We start from the raw sequence: 10,658 nt of genomic DNA on the forward strand, positions 1-10,658 counted from the left end.
GAGCTGAAAGGAAATAATATATTGTTCAGATTAACCTGATACTTTCCATGAGCTTCTGCATTAATCACCAGGTTTTAATACTAATAGAAGCTTTACATTTGACTGACATACACTATCATTTTGCTCATAGTTAACATACTGCACAAAAATAAAATGTGAAGGCTTGCCGAGTAGTTATGGCGTGAGCCACAGGCGACGTCCTCCATTGCCATGTGAATTGAGGCTTTAACCTCTTACAAAATATCTCTTTCTAGAAGAGGAGTTGGCATCTGGAACAACCAGAAAGGCTTTGAGAAAAGAGAATGGATTCCCAGTCACAACTCAAAGGCTGTGTAAAAATTTTGTAGCCGGCTTGCCAGAAACATGAATATGGCAGATTCATGAGGGAGGGGCCCAGGATTGGAGAGAAGGACTGAAAAGTGGCTCGTTATTCAGGAGGAAGTCCATAAGCTGTCTTCCTACATTTAGCGTCACCCAGGGCTCCTGAGTGGTAATAAGGACAGGAGCCATTATGGGAAGGTCCCGCCAGTCCTGATCCTGGGCCTGAGGGGTCGACCACAGAGACCTTCATCTTCAGGGGCAGTCCCTCCTCCAGTGATCTCCCCAACATATGGGGCACAGCTGAGTCTAGTGGCACTCCCATTTAAAGGATCCCTCTTTTCCACAGAGGAAACAGGCTCAGGGCATAGGTCTCTGCCCGAGTCCTCTCACCTTGGAAACATCCAGGTTGACTCCCCGTAGCACCGTAACTAGAGCCTCAGCTTTTTCTCTCTTCTTGTTCTCCTTTCATTCTTCCTGGCCTCGATTATAACATATTTGAGTTGCTACTCTGAGAAGGTGCTCCAGGGCCTGATCAGGGCCAAAAGCCAATCTTTGGAGTTTTCTCCATATATCTGGCATTGATTGAGCTATGAATTTATCCTTAAGAATTATTTGGCCCTTCATTGTTTCTGGGTTCCTTAGTATATGTTTTCTCAATGCCTTTCTGAGTCTTTCTAAGAAAGTTGATAGAATCTCTTATTCCCCTAGTAAACCTCCAATAGTTTTTAATGGGCTTTACTCATGAGGCTTTTAATCCCTCTACTATACAAGTAACAAAATGATTTCTATGCCAATTGTGATTATCTCCCTCATCAACAAACCAACTGGGATCACTCATAGAAACCACCTGACACCCTGGGGGGACTCCTGTTCTACCTCTTCTAATTTGCCTCTAGCATTTATAGCATCATTCCCTTCATCTGCCCCAGCTTTGATTTGAGCAGTTTCGAAGATGTTATGTATATATATATGTGTGTGTATATATTTTTTATTCTTGTTGGTCTGATTGGCTGGAGACTGTCCAAGAGAGTAATTCATTAACAGAACACAGAGGTTGATGGTTCATACAGACAGGAATCAGCTTCCCCTTAGGGGACCAATCCCATACAACCAGTCCCATACAGTTCCATAGGAACCATTAGGCAGTACGACCCCCTACGTAGCCCTGCATATATTCCAATGAATTTGATTTTTCATTCTCTTGAAGGTACATAAAGTCCTGTCCGGCATCCCCCTATTAACTGGTTTCACCTGACGGTAAGCGAAACTCCAGCCTGTAATTATTTCGAGTGAGAGGCTTTCTTTAAATTAGCCATTGCTTAGGCTAACATTGAAGCCTTAAAGGACTCCATCTCCACTCCCTGACAGTCTTTAAAACATTCAGCAATGTTAGTTTTTCCTTTTAAAAATCCTATAGCCTTTTTGAATCAGTATTTGCATTTTCATATGCTAACAACTGAAAAATAGTATCAGACACCTCAGAGTTAGTAATTTGTCATTTTAATGCCTCTTGTAAAGGAGGTAGAAATTCAGTATAAGGTTCCTTAGGGCCTTGTAGGATCTCTTGAAAAGAAGTATTTATTTGACCCTTAGATTCAATTTTATCCCATGCCATTAAGCAACATTGTCTAATCTGTTCAATAGCCAAATCATTCATTCTCATTTGATCTTGAGGATTATTCCAAGGACCAGTCCCTAACAATTGTTCCATTGTAATTGGAAGATTTTGAGCCTGATTATGATTAGCAGTAATTTGGGCATGATCTTGCCACCAAGACTTAAATTGTAAATACTCACGAGGTGATAGCACAGCACGGGTTAAGTTATGACCATCAGCAGGAACCCTACGATTTCCTTCAGCTACTCCCTGCCTGACTCCTTTTGTAAAGGGAGAATTAACACCATAGTTTTGAACAGCCTGTTTTAATTCTTTAAGAATTTTAAAAGGAAAGGGCTCATGAATGAACTCATAAACTCCATCAGGGTTGGCGGGGTCAATGCCTGGAGCCACTGTCTCCCTGACAGTTACTGGAAAGGCTAAACATATTGAGTCCAAATCGCCTTCCCTTCGAGCCTGTGAGATCCCCTGCTGAATGGACGATAGGTGGTGTTCAGGGATAATGCTTTTCTTTGCAACCCTCAAAGCAGAGGCTTGATGAGTCCTCGTCACCTCACTAATAGGAGGCAATTGAGGAATATCAGGACCAACAATTGGAGCCGAAGGATCAGGAGCCAAATATTCTCTATGATAATTTTGTTCAGGGACGCATATTTAGGTTCCTCCAACAAAGGTGTAGACTCCCCTTCGTCTTCCTCCTCTAAGTCCTCCGTGGTCTGTAGAGGTTCTAAAACTGATGTAATTACACTCCAAGTACTCCAAACAGACCCAGGAATTGAAACACCCTCATCATGCAATATCCTAAGTTCCGTACCTACCATTTCCCATATCTTTAACGTTTCTAACATAGGAAACCAATCACAATGTTTCTCAACAGTCTGGAAAAGTTCCGAAAGCTTATTTTCACTTATTTCTGTGCCCCCTTGTATAAGGAGTTGTCCTAACAAACAAATGTAAGGACTATAGTTTCCGGCAATTACCTTATTTCCCATTTTACCCCGTAAACACCTGAGAGAGGGAACGTATCCGCAGGATTTCTCCAGCCTGGCCACGCAAAATTCCTCCCTTCTTCTCAGGGCCCCACAGCACTTACGATGAATAAAAATTCCCGCTGTAGTCGTGGCCCTTCGTTCTTCACACCTGCCTGTTTGCCCGCCCCACGTCGGGCGCCACTTGCCGAGACCAGCTCGGCAGGATGGGGCTGAAGAATGGTGCTGCGGAACTTAAAGAGCCGACACAAAACAAAACAAAACACAGAGACAGTAGAGGTGGGAACCCGGGGGACTCGAGGTCTCCAGAACCAAGAGCCCCGCCTCACAAAACCACACACTTTTATTTTACTCTTTTGATGAGCTCACATGAGGAGGGGCTATGGGTGGATGATCAAGCAAGAAGATTGGAAAAACATGTCTCACAACAGCGGCTGCTCAAGAAAGATTGGAAAAACATGTCTCATGACAAAGGACAATTTCATCAGATTCTCTAATGTTTCTCTCATTTTCATTAATTTTATTTTATTTTTATTTTTTTTTTTGCTATGCCTATGGCATGTGGAAGTTCCCTGGCCAGAGATCAAACCCATGGCACAGCAGTGACAAAGTCAGATTGTTAACTTGTTGCCCTCAAGAGAAATCCTTCATTCACTTTATTTATTTATTTATTTATTTCCCGCCCCCGGCATATGGAGCTCCCAGGCCAGGGATCAGATCCAAGTCACAGCTGTGAATAAGCCACAACTGTGGCAACCACCAGATTCTTAACCCACTGTGCCGGTCTGGGGATCAAACCTGCATCCCAGCACTCTCAAGACACTGCCGATCCCATTACACCACAGCAGGAGCTCCCCTCATTCACTTTAAAACACAATCTTTTTTTTTTTTTAATTTCTTTTTAGGGCCACACAAAAGGCATATGGAGGTTACCCAGCTAGGAGTCGAATCAAAGCTGCAGCCACTGACCTACACCACAGCCACAGCAACTTGGGATCCGAGCGGTGTCTTCAACCTACAGCACAGCTCACAGCCAAGCTGGATCCTTAACCCACAGAGTGAGACCAGGGATCGAACCTGCGTCCTCATGGACACCAATCAGATTCATTTCCACTGAGCCACAACGGGAACTCCTAAAACACAGTCTTGACTACTAGATTATTTTATGGAAGGACTGCTCCTGTTTTTGGGGTGCGATAATGGTATCGTGGTTGTAGGAGAGAGTGGCCTCATTCTTAGAGGATTCGTGCTGAGGTGTTTAGGGGCCGAGACTCAGGATGGCTCGGCAAATATTCACATGTGTGCGGGCGGGTGTGGGTGTTCAGGGAGAGACAGGAAACAGCATGAAACGCTAACAAGTGCTGCTCTGATGGAGAGGCTGCAGGGAGCATGTACCAGTCTCGCCTCTGCCTCCATTTCCATCCCTTCACAACATGTATTGGAGGGACCAAAACTTCAGCCGAGGAGTTCCCATCATGGCGCAGTGGTTAATGAATCCGACTAGGAACCATGAGGTTGCGGGTTCGATCCCTGGCCTTGCTCAGTGGGTTGGTTAAGGATCTGGCGTTGCCGGGAGCTGTGGTGTAGGTTGCAGAAGTGGCTTGTATCCCGTGTTGCTGTGCTGTGGTGTAGGCCGGTGGCTACAGCTCTGATTAGACCCCTAGCCTGGGAACCTCCATATGCCATGGAAGCAGCCCAAGAAATGGCAAAAAGACAAAAACAAAAACAAAAACAAAAAAAAATCTTCAGCCAAAACCCAGTTCGAAGTTCATGAGGGAGGCAAAGGTCTAGCTTCTCCTGAGGACGCTACCCACTCATCTCTCCCCAGCTGGCTGGCACTTCCTGTCCCTTCTCCATCCTTTTCTGGTGGGGGCGGGGTGGGGGGCTGATAGAGGTTAGCCTAGCCCTATGTCTTCTTGGGGAGTTTTTCATTTTCTTTTTTCTTTTTAGGGCCACACCCACGACATATGGAGGTTCACAGGCTAGGGGTCGAGTCAGAGCTACAGCTGCCGGCCTACACCACTGCCACAGCAACGCAGGATCTGAGCTTTGGCTGTGACCTACACCACAGCTGATGGCAACACTGGACCCTTAACCCACTGAGCAAGGCCAGGGATTAAACGCGCATCCTCATGGATACAAGTCAGGTTCATTTCTGCTGCACCACAACAGGAACTCGGAGTTTCTCTTTTTTTTTGGTAAGTGGCTGATTCCAACCATGGTGACCTTGAACTTAGGCTGTGGGGAATTTGGCTGCTTTTGTCCCCAACTCCATGTCTAGTATCAATTCTGGAGATCCTGGGAAAAAATCCATTTTAACATCCCCTTCCACAAACCTGAGGGACAGAGACTCCAACTGGCCCTGAGCAGCTGATGGTTGTGATTCTTACCAAGGGGCAGTGCCTGGGGCCCTCTGGAAATGTATGGAATATTTAGTGATTGTCAGTGACTTGGGAAAGGGATGCTACAAGCAGCTGTTCTGGAATTTTTTTACATCAGGACCCTCTTACACGCTTGAAAATATTGAGGACCCCAAAGAGCTTTTATTTGTGTGGGTTATAACTACTATAGTAGAGCTTAAAACTGACACTTTGGGAGTTCCCGTCGTGGCTCAGTGGGTTAACGAATCCGACTAGGACCGATGAGGTTTCGGGTTCGATCCCTGGCCTAAGGATCCAGGCCAGGGATCCAGCGTGGCTGTGAGCTGTGGTGTAGGTCGCAGATGCGGCTTGGATCCCGTGTTGCTGTGGCTCTGGCGTAGGCCAGTGGCTACAGCTCCGATTAGACCCCTAGCCTGGGAACCTCCATATGCCATTGGGAAGTGGCCCTAGAAAAGGCAAAAAGGCAAAAAGACAAAAAAAAAAATGACTCTGTGGACTCGATTCTTCTTTTTTCCCTACACCCATAGCATGTGGAAGTTCTGGGGCCAGGGGTCAAACCTGTGCCACAGCAGCAACCTGAGCCACTGTAGTGACATCTGCCAAATCCTAAACCTGCTCTTCCACACGGAAACTCCAAAAGTGATACTTTGAATATGTAAGAACCCAGAATCACATTAGCTGGCAGAGCATTGACATCATCACATGTCACAGAGCCTCTAGAAAACTCCACCTCGGAAGTTCCTGTTGTGGCTCAGCAGTAAAAAGCCCCACTAATATCCACACGTAAGTCGAAGGCACAGCTCAGACCTGGCATTGGTGAGGCTGTGGCGCAGGCCAGCAGCTGTAGCTCTGATTCAACCCCTAAACTGGGAATTTCCATATGCCACTGGTGTGGCCCTTAAAAAAAAAAAAAAATTCTAGGAGTTCCCACTGTGGTGCAATCAGTGGTGTTTCTGCAGCACCAGGACACAGGTTCAATCCCCAGCCCAGCACAGGGGGTTAAAGGATCTGGCATTGCCGAAGCTGTGGCTCAGCTCTGAGCCCTGACCCAGGAACTCCGTGTGCCATAGGGCGGCCAGAAAAAGAAAAAAAAAAAAAAAAAGTACAAGGGATATCCACATACTCTTTTTTTTTTTTCTTTCTTTTTTTGGTCTTTTTAGAGCTGCACCCACAGCATATGGAGTTTCCCAGGCTAGGGATAGAATCGTATCTACAGCTGCCGGCCTATACCACAGCCACAGCAACGCCAGATCCAAACCAAGTCTGCAAACTACACCACAGCTCATGGCAACACAGGATCCTTAACCCACTGAGCGAGGCCAGGGATCAAACCCACAACCTCATGGTTTCTAGTCGGATGTGTGAACCACTGAGCCACGACGGGAGCTCCTCAATCTTCCATATCTTGATTTTATCTCCTAATCACTGCCTGATGCCTGCTCTCTCCCCTCCCCATTGTTCCTGCTCTGGATTAGGCCATCACCACCTCTCAACCCAAGTCCCTGCCTCCTTGCTGGCCAACCCATAATCCATCCAATTCGCCTGTGGCAGTCAGTGAACATTTACACCATGTAAATCAGATCATGTTACCCCCCTGCTGCAAATCTCCAGTGGCTTCCTGTCCTTCTCAGACCAGAAGGCAAACTCTCACCATGGCTTCTACGGGCCTATTGATCCAGCCCCCTGTATTCTCTGACTTCATCTCCAACTGTCCTCAGGACCCTCCAGCCCTCCAACCTGCAGCTTGTGCCCACCTCAAGGCCTTTGCCTTGGCTGTTCCCCTCCAGGAACACTGTTCCCTCAAATACAGACTTGGCTCCTTCACTTCAGTCAGGTCTCTGATCAAATGCTTTCTTCTCAGAGAGGTGTTCCCTGACCACTTTGTTTAAAATTGAACTCCATAGGAGTTCCTGCCGTGGCACAGTGGTTAACGAATCCGACTAGAAACCATGAGGTTGCGGGTTTGGTCCCTGGCCTCGCTCAGTGGGTTAACGATCCGGCGTTGCCGTGAGCTGAGGTTGCAGATGCGGCTTGGATCCCGAGTTGCTGTGGCTCCTGTGTAGGCCGGCAGCTACAGCTCTGATTAGACCCCTAGCCTGGGAACCTCCATATGCTGTGGGTGTGGCCCCAGAAAAGGCAAAAAGACCAAAAAAAAAAAAAAAAAACTGAACTCCATCACGGAGTTCTCGTTGTGGCTCAGTGGTGAATGAATCTGACTAGCATCTGTGAGGACTAGCATCAACCCCTGACCTCACTCAATGGGTTAAGGATCCGGCTTTGCCATGATCTGTGGCTGTGGTGTAGGCTGGCAGCTGAAACTCTGATTTGACCCCTAGCCTGGGAACCTCCATGTACTGTGGGTATGGCCCTAAAAGGCAAAAAACAAAATAAAATTGAACCCCATCTCTTGCTACCTCCTCCTCTGGTTTATTTTCTTCATAATACTTTCACCACCAGCCATTATATCACATATATACATTATTTCTTTATTTATTTACTGCAGCATGCAGAAGTCTCTGGGCAAGGGAGCCAAGCTGCTGCAGTGACAATGCAAGATCCTTAACCCACCGTGCCACCAGGGAACTCCTATTTCTTTTTTTTTAAATCCTTTCATTAGAATATCAATTCCAGCAAAGGGAGATATTTGTCTCCCCCCCCCCCCCAGTGCTATATAACCCTCGGGCCTAGCATAATAGCTGGCACGGGTGTTCAGTACACATTTTTGAATGAAGAAATGAGTGAGCAGGGAGTTCCCATTGTGGCTCAGCAGTAATGAACACAACTAGTATCCACGAGGACGCGGGTTCGATCCCTGGCCTTGCTCAATGGGTTAAAGATCCAGTGTTGCTGTGAGCTGCAGTGGTAGGTCGCAGACAGCAGCTTGAATCTGGCGTTTTGCATTCTATTTTATTTTATTCTATTCTATTTTATTTTTTTAAGGGCTGCACGAGTGGCATGTGGAGGTTCCCAGGCTAAGGGTCGAATCAGAACTACAGCTGCCAGCCTACATATACCACAGCCACAGCAACGTGGGGTCTGAGCCGCATCTGTGACCCTACACCATGGCTCACAGCAATGCCAGATCCTTAACCTACTGAGCGAGGCCAGGGATGGAACCCACAACCTCATGGTTCCCAGTCGGATTCGTTTCCACTGCGCCAAGACGGGAATTCCATGAATCTGGAGTTTTTTAAAAAGACAAGACAAAAAGAAAAATGCATGATCAGACGCATGTTCCTGTTGGCCATAATCCCAACAGGACCTGAGGTCCCTGAGGGTAGGGCCTGTGTATGTCATTGTGTATCCTGGGCTCTCAGTACCTGATAGAAGCAAGTAGTTCCGAAACTGCTGGTAAAATGAAGAAAAGAATGCAGCATGAGGGGAAGTAATCAGAGGTTGCCTGGGGCTGACGCTGGCAACAGGAATGAGAATTGACGGCAAGTGAGCACAAGCGATCTTTTCAGGGTGATGGAAGTGTTCTAAAATTGGATTGTGGTGATGGCTGCACTCCTGTCAAAACAATCACCCAGTATCATTACCTCACTTAAAACAGGTGAGTCTTAACGATACATAGGCGACAGCTGAGGAAAACTGTTGAACAAAACAAAGCAAAATCTGTGGGAGGGAGTATATGACTGCTCCCTAGATCGTGCGCTGCAGGTCATCTGAGCCTTCCTCTGTGCTGCCCTGGGCGATGCTGGGGACAGAGCGGTGACTAAAGACAGCGCTTGTCTCTGGCTTCACAGGCCTGCTGACGGCCCAGAGAGTCAGGGCTGGGTGGAGGGGAACAGTGGCAGGGGGGCCAGGGCCGGGATGGGGGAAGCATGGGGGACGCAGGAGATCCAGGTGGAAGGGGTCAGCGAGGTCTTTCTAGAGGAGCGAGCGGCTGGGCCAGACCCTGGAGGATAACGTTGTCTAAGACCGTGATGCCTTTTTTTCTTTTTCTTTAACACTTGTTCTACTTTAGCCTAAGCCGGGCGGGTCTCTCCTGCAGAGCCACGGTCCGGCCCTTGCGCGTTTCCCCAGGGCAGGGCCACATGGGGGTGCTGCGCTACCGCGCTCGGGAGACTCTACGAGGATCCGCTGGGCCTTGCAGGAGCCGGAGATGAGAGCGGCTCGTGGAGGACGGAGGGTTGTTTGTCTGCGGGACGGTTGCGAAGAGACGGCGGCCACACGGGCGACGGGCGGCGGAAGCAGCGGGGGCCGGGGAGCCGCGGGGTGCTGCCCTTGACCGTGGCGCCCCGCGGCCGCGGCGCAGAACGGGGTTTTCCGAAGAGCCGCGGAAGGGGGCGGGGCGCTAGGCGGGGTCTCGCGCGGAACGTTCCTACGTAGCCGTCGCCGCCGGGCGGGGCTTCAGGAGCGAAGGCGCTTGGGGGGCGGGGTTTCCCAAAGCGCTCGGGGAAGAGAGCGTCGAGTCAGCCTCGGCTGGACGTCCCCGCAAACCTGGCCTCGAGGGGGAGGGGGTGGGGCGCTGCATCACGCACTTCCCGGTGGGACGCGGTCCCCGGGTAAGCGGGGGCGTTAACTCCGCGGCCCTGGGTCTATTCTGAGAGAGGCGACGCTTGAAGGACGTGGAAGGTGGGAGGTTAACCCCGGAGCCGTAGTCTCTCGGGGGAGAAAATCGCCGTGAAGAACTAAAGTCTCCATTGGGCGTGGGAGGGAAGATGGGGAAACAGCTAAGAGGAGCCCGTGGGAGGTCTTGAGGAGATAACGGGTTAGTGGAGCTCCGCGGGCCCAAAATATCTGCTTCTGCAGGAACTGGGGGAGGTGAAGGTCGGTCTGGGAAAGCCCGCTCTCAGCACAGCGAAGGATGGTTTTATGTGAAGATCAGCCTCGCGCACGGAAGAGGGTCTTGACTCTGTCCCTGATTTTCTGTGTGCTGTGTGGTCTCAGTTTCCCCGTTAGTCCCATCGTTTGCATCATCTTCAAGTCGATCCCTGGCCTTGCTCAGTGGGTTAAAGATCCACTGTTTCCCTGAATTGTGGTGTAGCTCAGATCTGGCGTGGCTGTCGCCTCGGCTGGCAGCTGCAGCTGGGATTGGACCCCTGGCCTGGGAACTTCCATATGCTGCAGGTGCAGTCCTTACAAAAAAAAATGCAAAAAAAGAAAATGTTATTACTGAACTTATTAGCAGCAGATTATAATTAAAAAAATTCCTTGGTTCAGAATCTGTAATAGAAATGGGGTGATTGGAGTTCCCGTCGTGGCACAGTGGTTAACGAATCCGACTAGGAACCATGAGGTTGCGGGTTCGGTCCCTGCCCTTGCTCAGTGGGTTAAGGGTCCGGTGTTGCCGTGAGCTGTGGTGTAGGTCGCAGACGCGGCTCGGATCCCGCGTTGCTGTGGCTC

Source organism: Phacochoerus africanus, chromosome 8 (assembly GCF_016906955.1).
Source record: "Phacochoerus africanus isolate WHEZ1 chromosome 8, ROS_Pafr_v1, whole genome shotgun sequence".
In the NCBI taxonomy this organism is placed as follows: domain Eukaryota; kingdom Metazoa; phylum Chordata; class Mammalia; order Artiodactyla; family Suidae; genus Phacochoerus; species Phacochoerus africanus.